Source organism: Lotus japonicus, chromosome 4 (genome assembly GCF_012489685.1).
Source record: "Lotus japonicus ecotype B-129 chromosome 4, LjGifu_v1.2".
NCBI lineage: Eukaryota > Viridiplantae > Streptophyta > Magnoliopsida > Fabales > Fabaceae > Lotus > Lotus japonicus.
The window spans coordinates 30,100,011-30,112,193 of record NC_080044.1 but is presented as its reverse complement, the minus strand read 5'-3'; the positions used below and the strand labels follow the sequence as shown (position 1 = coordinate 30,112,193).

Sequence of the window (12,183 nt, the reverse complement as noted above, 5' to 3'; positions counted from 1 at the left end):
CTCATCAAAAACATTCAGTAGATGCATCATCTACATTGTCAGCCGAAGCCTCAGAAAACATTTTCCAATCACACACAATTCCAGTGCATAAACAGTAAACAATGTTGAAACATCGACCCTAAGCATTAACTAGAGATTCAGTGAGAAGCCCTCACCTGTAGATTCTCCAGGACGATCTCCTAACACTCGTTCACAATCAAAGGCTTGCTCCTCTGGGAATTCCTCAAAATCACCTTTAGAGCAAAACCACAGAAATACTATCAGAATCTATCGAAAACTAAGTTATCGATACTTACTAAGGTTACTCGAAGTAATCTATACTCTAAGGTACGATAATCTAGCGCGAAAGACAAGTTTTCGGAAAAGGAAATTTTCCTCCTCCTCCCCTATAGGGCTCGGCCACTTTTGGTAATTGTGGGGCTCGATTTTTCTTCGATCAAACTTGGTTCCTATGCTTTCATAAGCCGTAACTAAGGGTATTCTGAACTCGGAAAAATTATCGGATCAAAAACTGTCGCAGGGGTATTTTGGTCATGATTTTTAACTTAGGATTTTCAAAACTGAAATCCCAAAAATAAAATTTTGCAGGGACGTCACCAACGACGTTTATGACAACTAATCCTACTAGCACTAAGCTAAGGCGATAGTTTTCAGCCTAAAGGTTGAAGCTTTACACCAAAAACTCCAAAAATGGGTATTTTAGGCTCAAATTGATTCCGGCGGAATTCCGGCGACATAACGGAAAATCTAATCCGGCAGAAGTGATCTTGGGCGCATAAGGAAGAGGTTTAGAATCAGAAATGAAAGATTCAGGATAGTTTTGCAAAAACCCATAAACTATCCGCTCAGAAAACTCTACAGAAAAGCTATGGAAAAAGCGATCAGAGGTAAGGATTAGCGACTATACCTCGAAGCCTTGAAGTAGCAACTGATTGATCGACGATCAAGCAAGAAATGAACAAAAGCTCTTCTTCCTTCTTCCTCTTAGCAAATTCGCAGGTTTTGGAGAGAAATGGTGGAAATTTGTGATATTTTCTCATTTCTTGGCTATATATAGAGGTTGGCAAAACGCGGTAAAATGAAAGTTTCGCGAATCTGATTTTTCCGGCTTCATTCTCCATGAATTCTAAGATAGGTTTTGGCGAAAGAATTCCAAAACTAAAATGAGGTCTCCTTATATTTTAGGTGACTAATGCAAAGTCGGTGTAAAACTATTTTACCCGATAAGTTACTTTTTGCATCGAATGTCGGAATGGAAAACTTCCTTCTGAAGAAAGATTGAAATCATCAAGAGAAATGGGTGTACGCGTGTAGAATATTCATTTGAAGCTCTGAATAGAAAAAGTCTTCATTGACGGTTGATTCTAGGGTTTTGAAAAACCAGGGATTCGGTTTCGGCAAACTTCCGATGATTGGAATCGGACGTTCGTAGATCCTAGAGTTTCGCCTCGAAATGATTGTGATATATGGAAAAAGAGAAGTTCTAATATTTCTCTAAAGATTTTTGGACTAAATTCCTACAGTGTTCCAAAGCTGGAAGTTTGTTGGAAATTATATTCCTATAGTGTTCCAAAGCTGGAACATAGTTTTGTTTCCTAAGGTTCTTGTCCTAGGTTTTAAATGCGAATATTAGTCGTGCTATAACTTAAATCGACTTCGATACAATCCTTAGACTTTTCCTGAACTTTCTCCTTCATACATTTATTTCATTTACTAAACTCTTGTTCAGGTTTCCCTTCGCCATGCATCAAACCTACTGGTGAATAAGAATTTATTCACTTGGTATAAACTGAAAAACTTGGGCCTTACAACATCAATATTATATATTGGTGCCCCCTTAGGTGACAACCCAAGGAGGAGAAATTTTTTGCAACTGTTCTGGTCTAAGGTCTAATAATGGATATGAAGTACCCTTGATAAACCCTAGCAGAGCTAAAAGAATATAAGTGATGTAAGAATAAGGAAATTATCTCATTAATGATAAAAAAGGTACCTAGTACAAGGTGAGGACACCCCTTTTTATAGTGGGAGTGGTCCTTATCTAGAATATTCATGGATTTGGGCCTTACATGCAAGGCCCAAATCCCAATGTCGAATAAGACAAATACATACATCATCAATATGATTAATACAAAGCAACTCGGGCACACTTCTTTGCTCTGGGACCCATGTCCTTATCCAGTGGGTGTCTGTCTTACTGGGCGGGTCCATGGGCTTGTTCTGACCCGCCCAGTCCAGCAACCAATACTAGAAAAGATGCGTGTAAAACTGTCATCCTAGAACTCCAAATTTCTATCAGTGAGTGGTAGACTAGTACTCTTAAAATCAGCCATCGCTTCCATCCCTGTCTACTACATGTCGGTCTTCAAAGCACCGGTTGGGGTGATAGGTGATTTTGAAAAGCTTATTAGGTATTTTTTATGGGGAAGCTCCCAAGGGAGAAAACAGATCTCATGGGTTGTGTGGGAACAAATTTGCAAAAGCCAAGAGCTTGGGGGCTTAGGTCTTGGTTTTCTTGGGTGGAAGAATAGAGCTTTGCTCCTCAAATGGGCATGGCGCTATGGCAAAGAGAAAGATGTGCTATGGAGGAAAATTGTGACTTCAAAGTATTTTTGGAAAGCTAGGACTCTTGTCCTTCACTTGGTGGTGGATGGCTACCCGGTTTGCTCTACTATGATGCAGGATATTCTAAAGAATCTTCTGAGTGATGAGGTCATGGCCAAAGCATTTAGAGAGCAACTATTCTGCAAAATTGGTGCAGGAAACTCGATCAGATTCTGGCTCGATCCTTGGGTAGAGGTTGTCCCTCTTCTTATGTTTCCTCGCTTATTTGCACTGTCTACAAACATAAATGCACTGGTTCAGGATGTTGGATGCTACATTGGCGGTAAATGGAGTTGGCCAGTGAACCTACGAAGGCAATGCTTTGGCTGGGAATTGGAGGAAAGGACCAGATTTTTCCAATTTATTAACTCGGTTCTGCCCAGCAAAGGTGAAGACTGCCTCTTATGGTTAGGGGATCAAATGGGTAACTTTTCGGTGAAAGCTATCTATAATGCAACTAAACTCAAAATTCTTGGAGCTGATCCTCTGATTATATCAAGAAAAATTACGAAAATAGTACCTCCAAAGGTAGTCATTTTCCTTTGGCAAGCTGCACTAAATAGAGTTGCAGTAAAGGAAAATCTGATGAGAAGAGGTGTGGTGATTGAGAATGATGGCTTGTGTAGTGTTTGTGGAATCTCTTTGGAATATACCTCTCACCTCTTGCTCCACTGTGAGATAGTTTGAAGCCTATGGTCCTCTGTTATTAACCGAGAAAGAATACATTGGTGCTTCCCCCAACCTCTCGAGGTTGTTCTACTAGAATGGAATACTCTTAGGCACTCCACAGATCTTGTGTTATGGGAACTGGTACCATTCTCCCTTTATTGGAGCATTTGGCTGGAACGAAATAATCTCATATTCCAGAATTCACAATTCTCCAGCGATGGCATTTGGGACATGCACATCTCTCGGATTTCTTGGTGGATTAAAACATGGAGAAAGCATTGCCCGTATGCAATAACAGACTTCTTACTGAATTTTGAGCTAATTTCTCTTAGCAAAAGTATTGCCCCCTCGCTCTGTTTGCTGGTTCCCCCCACTAGTGGGGGTGCTCAAGTTCAATGTAGACGGGTCTTCCCTCGGCAACCCAGGTCAGAGTGTCTTTGGAGGCATACTAAAGAACTCGGAAAGGCAGACCTTTGGGCTTATGAAGCAGAAGTAAAAGCGATATTGAACGCCTTACTATTCTGCCAGCACTTTGGATTCCGCCGCGTTATTATTGAATCAGACTCATCCCTTGTTGTGGGATGGGTGGCGTCTGATCAGAATAGACCATGGAAACTGGCCTAGGATCTAATCCAAATTGAATTTTTGATGAACGAAGTTGAATGCCTTGGTGTAAACTATATCTATAGAGAGGCTAACAATTTAGCAGATTATTTAGCCAAATCTGGTTGCCACAGAGAAAACGCCATTTGGGCTAAATTCTAATATGCGTTATGGTAGTTTTTGATGCTGCAGGACTCTCGATCCCAAGTCATTGATATTGTGGCTTTTGGTGGGTTTTTGGTCGCTTGATATCTGTGCCTAGTTTGGGGAGGTTACTCGTTGGTGCTCCTCGCCTGTAGCTGTTTTCTCTTTCTAGTTTGCTGCTCTATGCTTTTCTTTGTGTGGTCTGTTTTGCTTGTTTTCCTAGTTTATTTCTACTGTAACAGTGTAAGACCCTGATTGTATTAGTATTATTATTTTGAATAATAAGTGTGAAATTCAAGTGAAGAATGAATTTATTTGTTTGATGATGTATGTCAAATTTATTATTTTGAGATATATGAGGTTGGGTGTTTGAAAGTGATTATTTTGTGGGGTTGTGAACCTCAAAAATAAGATGATTTGTGTGTTACTTGGAGGCCAAGGGTTGTGAACCTCAATAATGCCATAACAATCTGAGCGGAGAATCAATGACTATCAGGGAAGCCCCATTTAGGAACCCCACAAGACAACATCGAGACTCCTCTAATCCTATGGTTTTTCAAGACTCGGGTATAGAGTCTAAAATGTGTTAGGTAAGTGACAACAATTTTACAAACTACCCCACCTGTAAGAAACAACAAATATATACAACTGATCTAATATCTAACACAAGTAGTCATCTATCCTAGTGTTCATAACAAATAAAACATATGTACAAAAGTGATCAATAATATATACATAAAAAAAACAAAAGGGGTAATATGAATAAAAATAAAGTTATAAAGCTTTTCACAATCAATCATGTCAGACTTGACTCTCAAAGTCCCCAGCAGAGTCGCCATCTGTCGCAATCGGGGTCGCAGCGGAACGACGCATAAAAAGTTTATAAAACAGAAGAGTCGCCAATAATTTATTAAGGGAAATTGGAACCCTTGAAATAAAGAGAAAACTTGGTCTGCTTCAGAGTTCCGAACTCGGGAGTCATTTACGCATGGGGAAGGTATTAGCACCCCATGACGTCCGTAAAACGGTTACCTCTGATTGATTGTGCAAAATTAAATAACTTTAGAGATCTTCATTTTACCCAAAAAAGAAGATTTAAATTTTGATATTCAATGATTTAATATTTACAAATGAGAGAAAAAGATTATTTACATGGAACCCTAAGTTTTTTTAATTTTTTAGTGCCTGTCGGGAATTAAATCCCGGCCTACGTATTCTCTGTGAGGAGACATCAAGGCTACGTAGTTCTAACATAATTTAAATTGATTAAAAAAGAGGATTTTTTAAAGAGATGTTGATATTATTTTTTTTGTGATTTTTGGAAAAGATCTTTTTATTGTATTTTATGAGATTTTTGGATTTAAAAATTTTAATAATAAATGAAAGCATATTTTTTGGTTTTTTATGTCTAAGATTTGAACACATAACACACATTATATTAATTAGACCCAACACACACTACTAGAAAAACTAGTTTTCACATCGGGTATTTTTGAGTTTTAACATCGGTTTTTATCCGATGTAAACAATGTTGATGTGGTATCTCCTAACCTTTTCACATCGGGTTTATAACCGATGTGAAAAGTACACTTTTCACATCGGTTCAGTCAGCCAACTGATGTGAAATGTACACTTTTCACATCGGCTAAGTCAGCCAACTGATGTGAAATGTACACTTTTCACATCGGTTCTGTCATCCAATCGATGTGAAATGTATACTTTTCACATCGGTTAGACTAAAAACCGATGTGAAATGTGTATACTTTTCACATCGGTTAGACTGAAAACCGATGTGAATGCTCAACCAGTTTTTTTTTTTCACACGAATTTGACCTGAATATACATATTTTTTTAATGAAAATTTATTAAAATAAAAAGAGATCTTGAGAACACACTCTCTCAAGTGAGTTAAACATCCAAGGTCCCAGCAAAAAAGAAAACATAATAGCCTAAAAAACTAGAACAATTCAGCAATTCTAGTTCTTTAAATGTAGTTAAACAGCAACTGCTCATGAAATTAGGACAAAATAGTTAAACAGCAACAATTCAGCAAAACAGCAACAGTTCAGCAAATTAATGCCCCAAGCAGGAAAGCCACCAGCACCATAAGCATAAATTAGGAGAGCAGCGGAGGTGAGCAACTTTGAACCCTATAAACATATGCAATAAATACAGAGATCAACAATCCATGTTATAATGTAAAAAACAAGTTGCCCAAACTTTAATTCAGACTGTTTAGGCATAATCACTTCTAAGAAAGCATCATAATCACTTCTAAGAATCACTTTAAGAAGATGCTTGAATGAAGAGGCAAGGTTCATGAAAATGAGAAGAAAAGGTTAGCACAAGAGCCAACTAAAATTAAAATGCTCTTTGGCTTAGAATGATTCCATTTGATCTTTTACTTTGTTCTGATCTGAATTTTTATAATAAAAGATGGGATTGAACTATTTAAGAATTGGCAATAAGATAGCATGTTTGAATTTTCTAAAGTCATATATCGGTTTGGTGTGTTAGGCTCATTTGGCTTACATTGACTTTTGAAAATTAACAACTTGTAATAATTAGCATAAACATTCAAAGAGCCTTCATATAGATATGTTAATAGTATGATTTACAATGTAGATTAGATGTTAAAATTTATGATTTCCTGAAAAGATGACAGCAACTTTTACCAAACAAGTTGTACTACTTCACTAACACAAGCTGCTCCAACATATAAATTACTCTCCTCCATCACCATATATATGGCTTCTTCCTCTTTTCCACTGTTCTCATTCTCATTTTCCTTGAATTACTCTTGAGCATGCATCTAAATTTCCCATGTTCTTGGTCATAGACCTATCTTTCTTCATTGCATAAAAGTGATATTTACTTGAGAAATGTGCAGAGGAAGATCTTCTTCAAACTTCGTTTTTGTTTGATATGCGTTCCCATTAGAAAGAACCGAACCAAATCCCTTCCATCAGTAGTGTAAGAGAATTAGAACCATTCATCAATTTTAACCTGATAACTTGTACTTTTAGGAGTCTTGGTTAACAAGAATGCAAGTGATTGAATGATTCAATTCAATGATCTCTGGAATCAGAGTAAGGTACATATATACACTGCCAAATAGAAATGAAGATCTAACTAACTTCTATCTAAGTCTAACCAATAACTAAGTTAGTGAAGCTAACTAAAAACTAATCAGTTAGCAACTGGTTTACAATTAACCATGTGACTAAATTGATCTATATTAGTTAGTTGTAATAGTCCCCCTCAAATTGGAAGATAGATATAAAAAATTCCCAACTTGAACATGTGAGGCTTGGAAGGTGAAGCACTTTTAGGGGTTTAGTAAGGCAATTAGCCAACTGATGGATGGAAGGAACATGAATCAACTTGAGAAAACCAGAATTTACATCTTCCCTGATGAAATGTACAACAATATCCACATGTTTGGTTCTGAAAACTTCAAAGTTGTGAGTTTTACTGTATTCTGAATTCTCTGGAATGATGAATTTGGCTACTCCTCAGTCAACTCAATAAATTTCCTCCTTAATGACTGTTGTGATCCCTGCTAGTCATTTTTTCAGAAATTTAGCCTTACAATGATTAGCTTAGTACATTTTGATTTGGCAACCTGATTCATGAAAAAGGTTAAAATCTTACTCTCACTAGGTATATGTTAATCTTAATTCTTATGTCAATCTATATAATAGTCAAACTTGAGTAAATTTTATATGCCAGACAGCGACTGTTCTATTGACTTCAGCTGATTGAAATTAGTACTGGTTTATGTTAATCAATTCATTTCTAAACTATTATTCAGCTAAGGTCCAACATTAAACTCTCTCAATCAACCAAAACCTAAACGACGCTAATAATCTCAGTCCACATCAAATCAAGTTTCAACAACAAGCACTCAACCAATCAAGCTTTCAAAGGATTTGTAACCAATTAGAGCCTGGGTACAGAAACTAACCCACTAAGAGTCTATTCACATCATAAATTATCAACTTGTAATGACTAAGTATATTGCATACTCTAACAGAATACAATATATCATGGAAAAGAATTCCCAGAAACCAACTACCCTTGAGCTCTGATCACACACCTCTCTTACATTGAAAATATTTACTCCATCCAACCAGAAAAATATCACACTTCAATGTTCAAGACATGCTCAAAGACAACCTAAAATAGTTTTAAAGTGAATATTAGATAGGTAAGCTTCTGCAAAGTACCTTTCAACTCAGCTGCTACTGTTTTTTCAACTCAAGCTAAGTACCTTTCCACAACAGGTGCCAAGCTTCTGCAAAGTATCAAAAGAAAGGTAAGATAAAAACAAACTCAGACCAAGTCAGAATTGTCAAAGAAAATAGCTCATCCATTATGTCAGCAGTGCTTTTTCAATAGACTAGATTTGTATTCTACTTGAAAAGAAAATGTTTATGCTCTAAAGGACTACACACGCCCAACCCAACGAGAAAAAAGTTTACATAAAAGAACCTCCACTAGTCTCAAATTAACAATTGAACGCATCCATGGGAGACAATGAAACGAACGTGTGGAAGACGTAAAATATCAGGACTGGTTCTGCGTTTTCATAATATTATTTCATTTTCCAATTGCAGTTTCCATTATTATATAACTTTTGTGACTCAATCTTTAGTGATAAGGAGAATGTAGGATTAAGATCCTCCCAATGCAAACCATACAAGGTTCCTTGGCCTACCTATCTTTCATGATTCTCTCTGCACAAAATATGTCCTACCAAACTAAGCATAATCTCTTCCTTATTTCTTCTATCCATAGTGTGATATTGTTCAGTGAGCTGACACTATCTTTAAGTGAAATAAAATATCAAATCAACGCTTTGCGTAGGTTTGGACAACAAAATTGTTGTTTCTTGCGGTGTTCTATCGTAAATACTAACTTCTTTACTTGGTAGTAATTTTTGTTTGGCAATAACTGCTTAACACATATTATTAGGAGTGTTCATCTGATGCCACAATTAGGTTACACGAAAATATCCTCCCAGCTAATTGCAGTGCGCAACTAACATGATTTTGTATTGCAGAGAGAGCACAAAATCTAGCAATGAGGCCTATAATGCTTGTAAAATATAACTAGGTGTTCAATATAGTCTAGCAACAAAGTACATTTACCTGGAGTTGCAAGGTGTGAACAAGAAAGTTCTAGACAACCCAAGTTTCTCCCTTGAGCAAAAAAGCAAGAGATACAATTCTAATATAAAAAGTGTAGAAGAAAGAATTATGAACAAGTTAAGTCAAGTGTTAGTGTTTCTTTATGAAAAGTTAGTGAGTTTAAGTGTTTAACATCTAAAACTCAAGAAGCTACCTGAAAAATAAGGGTCCCAATAGTCACTTGAACATGAAGTGCATTATTACTATTCAGCTCCACTAAAAACTGCATCACATGGCAAACACTCAAAGTAGTTAATGAATCATGCTTGGAATCTGTTAAGCACCAGCAATAACAATACACAGAGTAAGTTTCAGGAAATGGTGTGAAAACATACCACTGCTGGTGCAAATAATGTTTTGAATTAAGAGGCAAATAATGTTTTGAATTAAAGAGGCCAATAATTTAGCTCCTTATGCCACAAAGGAACATGACTAAAATACAATTTGAAGCAGCCCTCCACGAACTGCAACAGGCTCTGTAACTTTTAATTGCATGGAAAAATAATGCAAAACAGGTTCCCTTAGAAAAATGGAAATGGAAACAAGAGTTTTACTGATCTATAGCCTCAAATCAAAAGCCTCAGGTGAGGACAATATAAAGTTCCATTCAATCTGTTCATATGATTTGCAACAAGAAATAGCAAACCTTCGCCAAGGACGAAAAATTTGTAGCAACCATAATCAGTAACCAAGTCAGACCAGTATCAGTGAAATCATCAATTTCATGGCTAACCCGGTTGCTTGAAATTTTTCCTTTTCAGCTAAGGTCCAACATTAAACTCTCTCAATCAACCAAAACCTAAACGACGCTAATAATCCCAATCCACATCAAATCAAGTTTCAACAACAAGCACTCAACCAATCAAGCTTTCAAAGGATTTGTAACCAGTTAGATTCATTCATTCATAGATTGAAGAAAAAACCAACAGTATGTTATGAACACTGCAAACTTCAAAACCCATATCAAACAATATGCTCCAATCCATGAAACAAAGAACAAGAAAGCAACGCACCTTAACGCAAGGAATCAAAGTGGACCACAGAGCTGCACGAGCGACGACGAGCGACTGCGGAACAACGGCGAGACTGAGAGAGAATGAGAGTGAGGTGAACGGTGAGCTAGCGACGGCGAACAACGGCGAAACAGGACCTGCACAACGCACGAGCGACGGCAAGCGACGGCGACCGACGGCGAGCAACGGCGAAAGAGGAGCAAGAGCGTAGGCGACTTAGGTTTTCAACGGTGAAAGAGGAAGAAAGCACTTTGAACGAATACTGATCTTTGTATCCTGTGTAAAAATTAAAAAAAGAGTGATCTTTCACAACGGTTATAACAAAACCGATGTGAAAACTCAAAAACTGAGACTTTTCACATCGGTTATAATATAACCGATGTGAAAACTAAAGAAAAGATGTGCTTTTTACATCGCTTATATTATAACCGATGTAAAAAATACTTCATTAAAATTTCAAAAATGCCACCGCATTTAGCTTTCACATCGCTTATTCTAACAACCGTTGTAAAAAGTGTTTCCTAATTACTTTTCACATCAGACATATTCCTAACTGATGTGAAAACTATCATAAAAGTTCACCATAATTTCAATATTGCCACCGCGTCATCTTTTACATCAGGTAATTGATTAACCGATGTGAAAAACCTGATGTGAAAAGTCTTTTTTCTAGTAGTGACACAAAGAAAATAAAACGCACACACATATAAAAAACATAAAAAAAGGTGTTTTTAAAACAAACAAAACAACAAAAAATAAAAACAATGGGCCGTGAACCCAATACACACATATTTACCCTGATTTTAATTCACACACATGACACTAACCTAATCACATATTCACACACCCTAATACAAACTAACACACACATACGGCCACACACACACACAACACAAATCACTCACACACTGTAGTACAGAAAAATAACAAAAAGAGCAAGAGTTCCAATTTGAATTAGCCATTTTCCAAAATTAGGGAGCACGCTTTGGAGAGGGAGAAAGCATAACATACAGGTTCAAATCACATGTGTTGAGAGCATATTACAGTATGAAGTTTTTAGAGGAAGAAGAAAGTGTGCTAATGGAACCTGGACCTGGTACTGAATATTTCCTCTCACTTCTTCAGGTTCTGGTGTTGATTAGTGATGCTCTCTTCCTCCTTCAATCTGTTCGCTCTATAACAGGTCCTCCAAACTATTTTCTCTCAAACTAGGTTGGGATCTGAAGATGAGCCCCCAACCTTGTTCTCTATCTCTCCCTCTGTTTTTTTCCTCCGTTTTTTCCTTCTCTTTCATGATCAACACCCCTTTTATAGGTGTCAAGGGCGGTGCTTTTGCAAATTTCCCAACAGAAACTGACTCATGGTGATGCAACTCTGATTGTGGAGTCAATTAAGCAAGCTCTGCCTTGGTAAATATTCTAAAAAAACGGCTCTGCAAGCCAGACCTGCAGCACCTCCCTATCGTACTTTCTTTTAATGTTTTCTATCCTTTTTTGTACTGTCAGAAGGTGGTGAAAATTGACGTAGAATTGCAACTTGATCAAGTAGCTTAGTCATGGTGATGGAAATTTCTTGGGAATTATATTTTTGAACCTGCAAAAATTATCCTCTACACCTTCCGCTGTCTAATTTTCAATCATCTCCCTGTTCTTTACTTGCCTGCCACTGTCAATAATTACTTTCCCACAATTTTTTACTTCTTAAATCCTTACCCATTAAGTTTTTCTTGGTTTTTTCCAATTCATGGCCCTGTTACGTAACACTTCTTCTTTCTCCCTTTGTTTTGTTTTCTTTGTTTTTTTTAACAACTTAAAACAAATAATAATAATAACAATTATAATAATACTAATACTAATCATATAATTTAATAAATACATGACGAATAAAATTGGGTGCTGACAATTCCAATTAGGCATGTATTAAAAAAAAAGGGTTTTGGAAACCCTAGAGCTAGTGTG

At 36.8% G+C, this 12,183-nt stretch overlaps 1 long non-coding RNA gene across 2 annotated transcripts; it reads right to left on the bottom strand.

Moving 5' to 3' along the window:
* Nucleotides 1–5,858: 5,858 nt before the first annotated feature.
* On the bottom strand, nucleotides 5,859–11,638 carry LOC130710013 (uncharacterized). 2 transcript variants are annotated; one of them, XR_009010257.1, is made up of 6 exons: nucleotides 11,319–11,638; nucleotides 10,226–10,501; nucleotides 9,367–9,435; nucleotides 9,174–9,252; nucleotides 8,250–8,317; nucleotides 5,859–6,170 (listed from the first exon to the last, which is right to left on the bottom strand). It is a non-coding gene; the product is annotated as an uncharacterized LOC130710013 (long non-coding RNA). The 2 variants fall into 2 exon arrangements; XR_009010256.1 differs by lacking the exons at nucleotides 10,226–10,501; nucleotides 11,319–11,638 and adding an exon at nucleotides 9,548–9,682 and having other exon boundaries at nucleotides 5,862–6,170.
* Nucleotides 11,639–12,183: the final 545 nt, after the last annotated feature.